This window comes from Tupaia chinensis, unplaced genomic scaffold (assembly GCF_000334495.1).
Source record: "Tupaia chinensis unplaced genomic scaffold, TupChi_1.0 Scaffold000018_1, whole genome shotgun sequence".
Lineage (NCBI taxonomy): Eukaryota > Metazoa > Chordata > Mammalia > Scandentia > Tupaiidae > Tupaia > Tupaia belangeri.
The window spans coordinates 244,482-258,915 of record NW_006159448.1 but is presented as its reverse complement, the minus strand read 5'-3'; the positions used below and the strand labels follow the sequence as shown (position 1 = coordinate 258,915).

The 14,434-nt window shown below is 38.2% G+C and overlaps 1 pseudogene; it reads right to left on the bottom strand.

The window, feature by feature from the left end:
- Positions 1-936: 936 nt before the first annotated feature.
- On the bottom strand, positions 937-2,081 carry LOC102487723 (mortality factor 4-like protein 1 pseudogene; annotated as a pseudogene).
- Positions 2,082-14,434: the final 12,353 nt, after the last annotated feature.

The following is a 14,434-nucleotide window of genomic DNA, read 5'->3' as shown; positions in this document are numbered from 1 at the left end:
AGGTTTTTGCTATAGGGCCCGTGCGCTCGCCAGACAGACAGAGAGAGACAGAGAGACAGAAAGCAAAAAATCACCCCCCAGGGGGGATGGCCACGTTGCAATTCCTTCTCCTCCGTTCTCCTCTCGGGATCTTGGGCATGCACACACATGCGCCCGGCATGAGTTTTAAGCCACCAGGTCTGGGACGCGAACTACAGTCAACTACGTGGGAGTCCAGCGACATAGCCATTACGCTAACTGCTGGTCCCATCATTTTTTGTTTTTTATTTTTAAGCTTAGTCTTTCTGACTGGGGTTAGGTGGTATCTCGTTGTTGTTTTCATCTGCATTTCCCTTACAATGAGGGATGTTGAGAGTATTTTCATATGTCTTTTAGCTATTCATATGTCATCTTTAGAGAGTGGTTTTTTTTTATTTTTGAAGTTTAAAGAAAAAATTTATTGAAGATCTGAAAAACAATTCCTAAAAGATCGACTTCAGAAAACTGTAGCTACACAATGCATTGTGTCTACCATGTTAAAACGTGCATTAGACACAAATACAAAACCATGGAACATATGGATTTATTAAAGTAATTATGCACAGGTCCAGTGCTGAATCTTTAGGATACAATGACTACATTTCTTTTTTCAGTCTTTTCCTGGGATTAATAATTGCCAACATTAAAAAACAAAAAAAGGAGCACGAATGGGTAATTGTGTTCAGTTATATACACTGAATAGAACCTTTGGCACTAGGAATCAGAGCATTTTGTCATATAGCATTAACACATATTATAAAAGTGCGTAGTGTCAAAGGAATAGAACCACCAGCATTCAAAGCAGCTTTGCCAACTAGGCAATTAAACACTCTACCGCATGTTTCTGTTGTCCGTCATTGAATACACTGGTAGCAACTTTGAAATGAAAAGAAAGAAAAGGAAAAAGGAGCCGAGCCCCTTTTATTTTCTCTGTTTAAAATCAAACAGAAACAAACATCAATTCTGTTGTACACTAACATCTTCAAAGTACATAGTTTGTACAAGAGAAGGACTAAGAACAAAAATGTGTTTACAGAGATCCAAACACAGATGAGCGAGTGAGCCCCTCACACAGCTTTCCGATGGTACTCTGGGGGAGCCACTTCATAATCGCTGGCACTAAACAAAGTTGCAGAATTCTTTGCCAGGTACTTTAGGAAATCGTGAAGATAATTCAGTAATACAGCAAGGCTCTTCTCATCAAGAGGTAAATAGGCCAACATCGCACCAATCCGTACAAATAATCTCAGTAGATGAGGTGCTCCAAACACCCGGGACATGGGCGCATCAGGGTGATCTGCAAGGATCTCAGCATACTGTGGTCTCTCAAACTTGTAGAGCAGCTGAGAGCCCAACATGACGGTGAAGTATTCTTTTATACCTGCCACAACTTCATTCACAGCATACTCCTTATTTTCCGAGATTTCTTATAATTTGCATAATCCTCCAGTATGGAATCCACATTCTTCTTAGCAGGAAGATAAAAGAGCTGTTTTTGCCGGGTAATTAAGTCCCAGTCATCAACAAGCCATGGTTTTAGTTCTTGGGGAATCTTCACTTTAACTTCAACTCTGTTCATGAATGTTTCCTCATTTTCAACAGTAGGATCTACTGTTTTTCCAAGGAGGGTGAGGTGTCCTTTTCTTCCGAGGAGGCCGAGGTGTCTCACTGGTACTGCCGCCATCTCCATTCCCAGGTGTTTTCTGTTTGTTCTTTTTTGTTTTCACTTCAACATTTTTCTGCTGCAGACCAGATGTCTTCTTTCTTGGCGCAGCTCCTCTCATCTTGCCCTCTGCACACTGCTCCTGATTGGCTTTTTGAAGTTCTTGCTGTTTCTGCAGATTGGTGTCCACGTATTTGAGTACTCTGCTCTCTGGAACCCATTCTTCCCGATTTTTATTCCAACCACTGTAATGTATAAAATATTTCACTTGCTTATCCTTTATGGCAACTTTCACACACTTTGCTTCATAAAGGAGAGGTCCATGAAAGCACAGCACTCTTTCACCCTCCTGAAATTTAGGCTTCGGATCCTGCTTCAGTGCCATTTATAAGTGATTTGCCGCCTCCTAGAGAGTGGTTTTTTCAACTCATTCTCCTATCTTTTAATAGGATTGATTGTCTTTTTTCAGAATCACTGCTTAAGTTCCTTGCGAATTCTGATTATCAGTCCCTTATTTGACATATAGTTTACAAAAATATTTTCCCATTCTGAGGGCTGACTATTCACACTAATTACTGTGTCCTTTGCCATGCAGAAACTTTTTAGTCTGATGTAATCCCACTTGTCTATTTTGGGGATTATCGACTGTGCTTTGGGGGTCTTATTTAAGAAGTTTTTTTTACACCAATGTCTCTCAGAGTTTCCCGGTGTTTTCCAGGAGCAGTTTTATAGTTTGAGGTCTTAGATTTAGATCTTTGATTCACTTTGACTTGATTTTTGTCAGAGGTGAAAGGTAGGGGTTCCGATTCATCTTTCTGCAAGTGGAAATCCAATTTTTCAAGCACCATTTGCTAAAGAGGTTTTTCTTTTCCCACTGGATTAACTGGTACCCCTTGTCAAAAAACAGTTGACTGATTAACTGGTACTCCTTGTCAAAAATCAATTGACTGTATGTTTGGGAACTTATTTCTGGGGACTCTATTCTGTTCCATTGGTCCACATGACTGTTTCTATGCCAGTACCATGCTGTTTTGATTACCATAGCTTTGCAGTATATTTTTGGGTCAGGGAGTGAGATGTCTATAGGCTATTCTTATTTTCTCCCCTACTCTGCTTTATAATGATTCTTATCTCAACACATCTACTCTGAAGTAATTAATACTAGTATTTCAAACCACATGATTCATAATGGTGTGTTTTATGCAAACAGAGGAATTCAGGGGTTACTGTAATCTATGCACAAACACAAAGTAAGTAGATAGAGAGGTAAATAAGACCTAGCAGTTTGTCCTCAAGTGTTGGTTGACCAGAACTCAGGCAAGGACACAGAGAAGAGATTTCCTTATAATGATGAAGGATGACATAGAACCTTACCCAAGGAGAGACCTTTTTGAAAGCATATGTGGAATTATAGATTTGATGTTATGGAGCTAATGCAATTGAAGGAGTTAGTCATAAGCCATAGCTAGTTAATTCATGAATTTTTCAGAACCATGTAGCCTATCCCCCCAGGGTAGGAGGGTGCAGTATTTACCAACGAACTTCTGAGTGAGAGAGCCCTGCATCCAAATCCCACTTCTGCCATTCCCAGGATCCTCTGTGATGCTGGAATAAGATATTTTAAAATACTTAATCTGAGGACACCTGTTTCCTGCACATTTTAAAATAAAATAAAATAAAATAAAATAAAATAAAATAAAATAAAATAAAATAAAATAAAATAAAATAAAACCTAAAAAGTGGAGGGAGATGTCCATATCACAGATACACACTGATGGTGTGTCAGTGGCTATGACAGATGTGGTCATTGCCCTCTAGAGAATAATCATGTAAAGAGATTACAATATTGTGACAACTTCTTGATAGAATAACATGATGATATAATAAAGATCTATAATAAAGATCTATAATAAAGAAGCAAAATCACCCAAATGCTATTTTGCCTCGACTGTTTTCATTACGGAAAATGAACAGAGCTACATTTCAACTACGTGTTGGTGTCATTAAAGGGCTCTTCATTTCTGAAGACCCAGGAATTTTTCACAAACTAATCACAGCAACAGCGTCAGAAGCTGCAGTGATCGGGCAGGCGGGGACAGTGCATATAGTACCGTGGAGACTTTTAGGAGAGAGTATCATTTATAAGTGCAGCTTTGTAAGTCAGGAATGGCTTGCTGGGTTGATTTCATGTGATTTCATTTGATGTGGATGCCCAAATGTGCATTTATTTAGGATTTACATCAACATGTTCTAGATATATGATCTAAGGCACCTTCTGACTCTCCCTGGAACTTATGTTTAAAATAAAAATGTGTCTTTTCTATCTCATAGAATGCTTTTTGAAAAATAAAATTTGAGGGGCTGGCAGGTGGTGTGGTGGTTAAGGGTGCTGGATTGCCACATGACCAACCACGGTTCAAGTCCCAGACCTGGTGGCTTGCTTTCTCACTTTCTCTCTCTTTCTCTCACTCTGTCCCTCTATGGTCAAATTAAAATAAATGCATAAAATAATTCTTTAAATAAATAAATAAATAAATTTGATTTTGTATATATAAGTTTTTTAAATATAGGGGCCAGCAGATAGCATAGAGGTTAGTTACTGGCCTCCCACACGGCTGACTGCGGTTCGGGTCCCAGAATCAGTGGCTTGAAACTCACACCAGGTATGTGTGCATGTATGCCCAGGATCCTGGGAGAAGAACGAAGAAGGGATTGTGCTGTGACCATCCACCCTGGGTGTGATTTCTCACTTTCCCTTTCACTGTCTCTGTCTCTCTCTCTCTCTCTCTGGTGAGTGCCCACAACCTAAGGCAAAAACGTCTACAAAAAAATTTTTTTTTAAACTTTAAAAATATGAGGTGCTAGCTCTGCAAGATTATAGCATGATCATGATGATAATACCCAAATAATAATCCAAATCCCAAAAGCAGGAACCATAGTCAAATTATTGTCTCTTTGTATAAAGAAGTTCAAAAATTAAAAAGTAAAAGAAGAGGGCCCATACGGTGGCAAGAGTAAAGTGCTATCCTCTGCAAGGCTGACCCACATGGGAGGGCTCCTGGTATGCCAGGAGACCTCTCTGAGTACCCTGGGCACCTGTGTGCCCGTGATCAGGACTGACTAAAGCTGGGAGTGGGTCAAGACATCACGATCCTGTCAGGAGTCTTAACTCTTTTTCACTTTCTCATGAAATAAACAAACTCTTTAAAAGATATGAAGGAGAGGGACCAACAGTTAGCATAGTGGCTGTGTCGCTGGACTCCCATGTAGTTGACCAGAGTTCGAGTCCTGGACCTGGTGGCTTAAACTCATGCCGGGCACATGTGTGTGCGTGCCCAAGATCTCAAGAGGAGAATGGAGGAGAAGGGATCGCAGCATGGCCATTCCCCTGGGGGGTTATTTCTCGCTTTCTATCTCTCTGTCTTTCTGGCAAGTGCACGCACCCTTTAGCAAAAACCTCTCCAAATAAAAGAAAAAGAAAAAAAATATATGAAGGAGAATTACATAAGTCTAAAGAGTTAAAAAAAAAATTGAGAGAAAACACACTGCAAATTGACATTTAAACTGAAAAATTCTGCAAATTATTAAGGATCCCTCATATACAGAGTATAAATTATTGAGTTCATGTTCCTTACCTAAATGTATGTGTCAAAACCCTAATGTGATGGTATTTGGAGGTGATTTCTCCCCTTTTTTAACGCTTATTCATGTATTTCCTCCATGACAGAGAAAGAGAGAGAGCTGAAAAGAAACAGCACTCCCGACAGAGTGCCATGTTGTGACCCACCCTACCCCCAGTCAGCCCAGACCACGGATGCACACCTGCCATGCCCAGGGAGATCCCAAGATGTGAACCCAGGACATTTCCCATGGGGGTTCAGACACATTGTTTCTATGCCACCACCTGGCCCAGGGAGGTGGTGCCTTGGAGTGTAATTAGGTCCTAGGGTGGAGCCCTCATCATGGGATCAGTGCCCTTATACAAAGAGAGGGTGTGGGATCAGCAGGTAGCATAATGGTTATGTTGCTGGACTCCCATATGGCCAACTGCGGTTCCAGTCCCAGACCCGGAGGCTTGAAAGTCACACCTTGTATATTGGGCGCTTGTGCACATGTGCCCAAAATCCCAAGAGGAGAATGGAAGAGAAGAGATTGCAGGAAGAGAAGAGATTGCAGCATGGCCATCCCCCCGGGCAGGGGTTGGGGGTGCGCCGATTTCTCACTTTCTGTCTCTCTGGCAAGTGCACGTTGCCCTATAGGAAAAATCTCTCAAAAAAAGAGAAGAGAGGAGAGGGCTTGTTTGCACAATTTCATCCTTTCATCCCTCTTTCTTCTTCCCCAATGTGAAGGTACAGCAAAAAAATCTGTGATTTGCAAACTGTGAGAATCTGCAAAACAGAAAGAGTGCCCTCACCAGAAACCTGATCTGCTGCACCTTGATCTTGCACTCCCCAGCCTTCAGAACTATGGAAAATAAATGTCTCCTATTTAACACCCAGTCTAGAGTATTTAATTGTGGTAGCTCAAACTTAACTATTACGCTTATTAACAGTCTGTCTCTCTGTCCCTCACTCTCTGTCTCTCTCACATCCACACATGTGCGTGCGCACACACACCCAGACACACATGTGTAATTAATTCATTACAATGAGCCAGTTGTCCTAAGAGCTTCACGTGTATCAACCGATTTGTGCCTGTCAACTCAATAAGGTATTGACGTAGATACAACCCAGAGGAAATGCAGATGCAATTATTTAGCTGTACTGTATCTATCTGAAGTCTATAGGAGAGCCTTCTGTACCATCATCCACGTGTACCTACATCTAAGTCCTCCATCATGACACAAACGCGACATGCTACGTTACATACACATCAGTGTGAATTGAGTACATCTCCTCAGAGCTTAACACGACACCAAGAACATAAATACAACGGTGAGCATAAATCTGACTTTCTTTGAAATAAAGTCATTGAAAAACGTTCTTGAGCCAGACCTATGGAACAAATTAAAGATTTAATGTATCCTGGAACATTTAATATATATATATTTTTTTTTTTTTTTTTTTTGGAGAGGTTTTTGCTATATGGCACATGCGATCTCCAGAAAGACAGAAAGCTCCCCACCACCACCACCCAGGGGAGATGGCCACGCCACAATCCCTTCTCCTCCATTCTCCTCTCAGGATTTTGGGCACGCACACACACGCAGCTGGCGTGAGTTTAAGCCACCGGGTCCCAGACTTGAACCATGGTCGACTATATAGGAATCCAGTGACATAGCCATTACACTAACTGCTGGTCCCAACTTTCTGTGTCTTAATAGACAAAGGAAAACTGTGAGTGGAGAGCAATCATCTAGCTGCTTAGAATATAATGAAGATGACTTTCCAGGGTTTCAGAGCCAGGATAGGGGTAGGTAGTTTCTTCATGTATGTTCCAGGTGGCCAAGGCTGCTTTGTTTAGTAAGAGAATACTTCCTTGAAGTGTTTCCCCAGTTTAGCTCAATTCACCTAGGAGTTAATGATTTTTGGCAATAAATTCTTTGACAAATTTGGTTTATTTTATCTTCTTCATGATATTCTGTGGCTAAGAAATCACAGATGTTTTACAATGAAATTGGGAGAGGCCACATCAGAGCTGAGAGCAAGATTCAATTTCAAACCCAGAGTGCTAGAAGTTAATCTGACTTAGGAGACTGTCTAGTAATATGAGGTTGAAAATTAGAGGATAGACCACTGCAAGAAAAGACTACAACCCAAGATAGAATTGCAGGATTTCCCTGACCTTATGTTGCTCTAAGACCTCTGGACCAGGGCAGGCTTTCTCCCAGATGAGCACAGATCTTTCTGGAATATTGATAAGAGAACCTTTCCTATGTGTTTATTAACCACTTTTACTTCTGCTTTTTAAGTAAACTGCCCGTGTTCTTTACTCAAAATGCCATTTAAAAAATGATCATAGCACATGTACAATTAAAGAACACAGTGTCTTAGAAAGATTGTCTCTTGTGTATATTAAAGAAAGTCCCCATGCAAAGGTATCAACATTATCAGGTAGAGAATGTAACTTAGAGAACAAAAATAACAAATAAAAATTTTCCACTCATTTTTTTAAAGCATAGGGGTTTTATTTCTAAGAAAGGAATGGTAGGAAATGAGTATTTTTTTAAGAATTATTTAATTTTATTTATTTATTCATTTGTTTTAATTTTGCAGGAGTGAGACACAGAGAGAAAGAGAGAGAGGGAAAGTGAGAAAGCAAGCTACCAGGTCCAGGACTTGAGCCCATGCCCAGCCATGTGGGAGTGTCCAGTGCCTTATCTACTATACCACTGTTGGTTCCAAGAGATTAGTATTTTTAAACATTTTTTTAAATTTTGTGTACTATCATAATTTTTATATTACATTTAATTACATGTATCCTTACAGCATATTACATTTCTTTTTCCAGCACATTTACCATGCATATCAATCAAGACAAAGACATTACTATCCACATCATCAAATAGCTTTTCATTATTTTTTTCAGATTATTATTATTTATTCTCATTTTGTTTAAACATTCGATCACTATATATAATTTGGCTTGGAAAGAGAATTTACCCAACATAAAATACTTCTCAGATCAGTTCAGTTGAGAATACTATACATGTTATTGTCAACAGGTAATAAACCATTTCTGTGTCCCACTAATGTCATGCCTCTCTATTTGTTCTCTTGCTATCCTTCTCTATACTCTTCCCTTCCCCTCAACCCCATTCCACACTGTCTTAGGCATTCATAACTATTTTCACTGCTTTTTATGCCCTTAAATATTTTTATCTCTACCATAAAGTGCAGATAGTCAGTATATATTAAGTGGATATAATATCTTTCTTTCATATCCTGGCTTGCTTCACTCAGCAATAGATCTTCCATATTTGACCACTTTCTATTAAAACCTAGGCTCTTGTTTTTTTTTTCACTGCTGAATAGTATTCCATAGAGTATATGTGCCACATTTTTTCTAGTCACTCATTTGTTTGTGGACATTTGGGTTGGTTCCATGTCTTAGCAATTATGAATGATGCTACAATCAACATTGATGCACAAGTGTTTTTCTGACTGAGCATTCTCCTGACCTTCGGGTAGATACCCAGAAGTGGGATTGCTGAATCAAATGGCAGTTCTATTTGTAGATCTTTGAGGAACCTCCATATTCTTTTCCACAGTGGCTGAATGAGTTTGCATTCTCACCAACAGTGCAGGAGAGTTCCCTTTTTACCATATCCCCACCAACACCACCTGTTGTATTTTTAATCTTTGCCATTCTGACAGGGGTTAGGTGATATCTCATTGACGCTTTAGTCTACATCTCCCTTATGATGAGGGATGTTGAGCATTTCCTCATATGATTTTTGGCTGTTCATGTCTTCCTTAGAGAGACTGTTGTTCAACTCATTTTCTCATCTTTTAATTGGGTTAGACCTTTTTTTTTTGAGTAAGCCACTTGAGTTCCCTTTGTATTCTGATTATCAGTCCCTTGTCTGAGGCATATTTCACAAAAATATTCTCCCATTCTGAAGGTTGTCAATTCACACTAATTACTGTGTCCTTTGCTTTGTAGAAACTTGTTAATCTGACATAGTCCCACTTGTCTATTTTAGGGATTATTTGCCCATGCTTTGGGAGTCTAATTTAAGAAGTCTTTGCCTACCCTAGTGTCTCCAAGTTTCCCCAGTGCTTTCCACCAGTAATTTTATAGTGTGAGTTCTTAGGTTCAATCTTTGATCCATTTTGAGTTGGTATTTGCTAATGGTGAAAGATAGGGATTTAGTTTCATCTTCCTGCAGGTGGATACCTAGTTTTTCCAGCACTATTTGCTAAAAAGGTTTTCTTTTTCCCACTGTATTGACTGGCATTCTCTGTCAAAAATCAGTTGACTGAAAGCTTTGAGATTTACTTCTAGGATCTCTATTCTACTTCATTGGTCTACCTGTCCGCTTTTGTGCCAATACTATGCTATTTTGATTCACAGCTTTATAGTATATTTTGGGGTCAAGGAGTGAGATGCCACCCACTCCACTCTTCTTGCACAGGATTGATTTGACAATATGAAGTCTTTTATGATTTCAAACAAATTCTACGATTATCTTTCCTAGATCTGTGAAGAATGTCTCTGGTACTTTGCTTGGGATTTTATTAAATATGTAGACTAATTTGAGTAGAATTGCCATTTTGATTATGTTAATTCTTCCAATCCAGGAACATGGGATGTCCTTCTACTTTTTTGTGTGATTTTCAATTTCCTTTTTTTAGTTTCTCAGAGTTTTCTTTGTGAAGGTCTTTAATGTCTTTGATTAGATTTATTCCTAGGTATCTTATACTTTTTGTGGCTATAGTAAATAGAAATAATTTCTTCAGTTCTATCTCAGTCTGCCTGCTGTTTGCATATAGAAATGCTATAGATTTTTGGATGTTGATTTTGTATCTTGTCTCTATTGTATTCATTTATTACTTGGAGAAGATTTCTTATGGAAACCTTTGGGTCTTCTAATTATACCATCATATTATCTGCAAATAAAGATATTTTCAACTCTTCTTTACCTATTTTAATGCCTTTCATAGTATTCTCTTTTCTGATTGCATTGGTTAAGACTTCCAGCACTATATTAAAAAGCAGTGAAGAAAGTGGGCTGCCTTGTCTAGTTCCAGTTTTTAGTGGGAAAGCTTTTAGCTTTCCCCATTCAGTATAATGTTAGCTATAGATTTTCATATATGACTTTTACTGTGTTGAGAAATGACCCTTCTATACTGATCTTACTGAGAGACTTAATCATGATAGGACGTTGTATTTTTTCAAATGCTTTCTCTCCATCTAAAATGATCATACGGTTTTTATCATTTGTTCTGTTAATATGGTGTATTATATTTATGGTCTTACATATGTTGAACCACTATTGCATTCCTGGAATAAAGCCTACCTGGTCGTGATGAATAAACTTTGTTATATGTTTGTGGATACAATTTGCAATTATCTTGTTGAGAATTTTTGCATCTCTATTCTTCAGAGATAATGGTCTGTGGTTTTCCTTTTTTGCCATGTCTTTATCTGTTTTGGGAATGAGGATGATGAAGGCTTCATAAAATGAATTGGGAAGGTTTTCTTCCTTTTGGATCTTTAAGAATAATTCGAGTAGGATAGGGTTAAATCTTCCTTTACAGTTTTGTAGAATTCAAAAGTGAAGCCATCCAGACCTGGGCTTTTCTTTGTCAGGAGGTTATTTATTACTGATTCAATCTCCTGGCTTGTTATGGGTCTATTCAGCTTTTATATGTCTTCCTGATTTAATCTTGGTAGATTATATCCATCCTTGTTCTCTTGTTTACTGGCATATAGTCACTCATAGTATCTCTAATGATGTTTTGTATTTTTATTGTGTCTGTTGTAATGTTGCCTGTTTCATTATGTATTTGATTTATCTGGTTTCTTTCTTTCATCTTATCAGCCTAGCAAATTATGTGTTGATCTTGTTAATCTTTTCAAAGAACCAGCTTTTGCCTTCGTTTATTTTCTGCATAGCTCATTTATTTTCTATTTCATTTATTTCTGCCTAAATCTTTATGATTTCTTTTTACCTGGCATTTTGTTGTTGTTGTTGCTGTTGTTGTTGTTGTTTTTCCAATTGTCTGAGGCATGATGTTAGTTTGTCTATTTTCCACCTTTCCATCTTTTTCTTATGAGCACTAATTGCTATGAATTTCTCTCTTATGACTGCTTTTGCCATGTCCCATAGATTATGGACACTCGTGCACTCATTAGCATTTGTTTCCATAATTTTCTTTTATTTCAGACTTAATTTCTTCAGTAGTTAAGTCGTTCAGAAGCAGGTTGTTTAGTTTCCATGTGTTTGTATTTTTGAGGGTGTTTCTTGAAATTAATATAAAGTCTAATTCCATCATGGTCAGAGAAGATGCTGGGTATGGTTTCTATGCTTTTGAATCTGTAAAGGCATGATTTGTGTCCTTTCATATGGTCACTCTTTGAAAAGGTCCCATGCCAGGGTGAGAAAAATGTATATTTTGTGGTCTTAGGGTGAAAAGTTCTATAGAACTTTGTCTGTCAAGTTCACTCGATTTATAGTGTCACTTAGGTCCTGTATCTCTCTGTTTATTTTTTGCCTAGAATATCTGTCTAAAGCAGATAATGGGGCGTTGAAATCTCCTTTTAGTTCCAGCAGTCTTTCCTTCATGTATTCAGGTGCTTCTGAGTTGGGTACATAAATATTTCTAAGTGGTATGTCTTCTTGATGAATTAGCCCATTTACTACTATATAATTCCCTCCTTTGTCTCTTCTTACAGTCTTTGTCTTGAAGCTTATTTTGTCTGAAATCAGTAGCACAGCTCCAGCCCTTTTTTGATCTCCATTTGCATGGAATACCTTTTCCAGCCCATCACTTTTAGTCTACCTATGTCTTTATCCATGATGTGCATTTCTTGTAGGCAACAGATAGAGGATTTCTGTTTCTTTTTATCCATTCAACCAGTCCATGTCTCTTAATGGTAGAATTTAATCCATTAACATTCAATGTTATTATCGATATTTCCAGACCTTTTCCTATCATTAAGTGAGCCATTTTCTTTATTGTTTTTTGTTCTGTTGTAATTGTTCATCTGACATTTTAATTTTCCTGGTATAGCACTCCCTTCAAAACCTCTTGAAGAGCTGGTCTGGAGTTGGTAAATTCTTTCAGGTTTTGTTTATCTTTTTTTCCATATAAAGGATAATCTTTCTGGGTATAGTATTCTTGGTTGAAATTGTTTTTCATTTAATGCTTTGACTATATTTCCCCCCATTCTTCTTTACCAGCTTTTGCCATTGTTTTTGACAAGAGGTCCAGTATTAGCCTTTGTAAGTAACTTGATGTTTCTCTCTTGCCAATTTTAGTGTCTTGTCTTTGTCTGTGGTTTTGGCCAGTCTGGCTATGATGTGCCTTGGAGAAGATCTTCTTGAGTTGATTCTATTTGGAGTCCTGACCCTCATGGGAAGCTCTGGGTTCATGTGAAGAGACCTTCTTGTGCATACCAGGAATGCTCAAGCCCATGACCCAGGGCTTGCTGAGGCTAGGGGTTCATCCCAGTGATAAGCTCTATTGGGTGTGCTATCTCTGTTTCTGTGTGTGTGTGTGTGTGTGTGTGTGTGTCTCTTTTGCTCCTGGAAGAGATAAGCATGCTTTTTTTAAAAGAAGAAAAGAAAAAATTTCAAAAGGAAAAAAGTGTGTGTGTGTGCATGTGTGTGCATGTGCTTGTGCATGTTTAAAGTAATTAGCTTTCAGCAGCACAGAACCAGTGATCATTGCTACACTGAACTGTTATCAAGGGAACCATTCCTAGCAGGAATTTTTTTTTAAAATGATTTATCCGTCCTGCTTATCATAATTAGACTAAATGGGACTTTTATTATGTTTCTCTCCCAGATTTCCAGAGTCTCTAGTTAACGCTTTGAACTGGACATCATGAGCCTCCATACTTCCATGCACTTATCCATGCAATTGTGCCCTTCTTTTGCCGTTCTTGTTGACATAAATACTCAGATCCTCTGATGCCCAGCCTCTTTTTGACGCGATATGGTTACTCTATCCCTTCTCACCAATTCAAATCCCTAAGGGCCTAGTCAATCCCCACTTTCACCACAAAACCCCTGTTCTGTCCAGGTTCTACACTGAATTCTCAATTTGCTAAACTGCTATTGCACTTGTTTTCTATGCCACCGATGCTATTGCCTGGTTGCATGCTCTCTCGTTTCGGTATTTAGCTATTTTTCATGTGAATACCTCTCTTTCAAATGAAATGCTAAGTGGAAACACTTATCGTTTACTCCTACCTTCTAAGTGAAGTAGTGTAAATAGACAAAACTTTAACTTTCTTCATACCGCAATCCTCCTTTCACTCCTTCCAGACTGTTATGTTCATCACAGCACATAGACAGTACAGAGGAGATCTGCTTTGATCAGAGCATACAAATCCCCACTGACTGCAGTACTCTGATTATACCTCAAGTCAAGCAGGGAAGTGTGATATTAAACTGCATCCACCGTGGATCATTAGTGGCCATCCCTCATATTCACACATGTGTAAGTTCATCTATTGACAATCAATGTATACCTCATTCATTACTTTGAAGAGATGTATTTCTAGATTATTTCCTGGGATTATTTGCAGGTCAAAGAAATCTAGATAAAGAAGCTGAAAATAGCCAGATTTTCTTTGGTACACAAAACACCCGGAATAAATTAAACTTCAGATTTGTTAGAATTGTTAGTGAATGTTGTGTGAGTTTTGCAAAAATGTTATTTAAGTGTTAATACATATCTACTGTTTGCAACAATCCTACCAGAAAATTTAAGGAAGTCCTTGTATCTTAAAGTACCTTGCAGTCTTGGCAATGCAAGTATTTCCCCTTCACTGTGTATGAAAAGAAAAATCTCTAAATCTCTGCTTTATAGCTATGTATGAGAGTTGAGCAGAGATACCAGATACACTTTTATTTCACAGTCATCCTTTCTAACAAATTCCTGCCTAAGTTCTGTTAATCAAGTGGCATATGTCGTACAAATGATAAAAGGAAAATCATCATTACTTTAGATCCAAATTACACTTTAAAAGAATGAAAAAATAATTTATTCTCTTGAAGTTACTTTTTCATTGGTACATTTCTAAATAATGTAACAGTTGGAACTGTAAAAATGCTTGGTATAGAAATTGAAGGGCTAG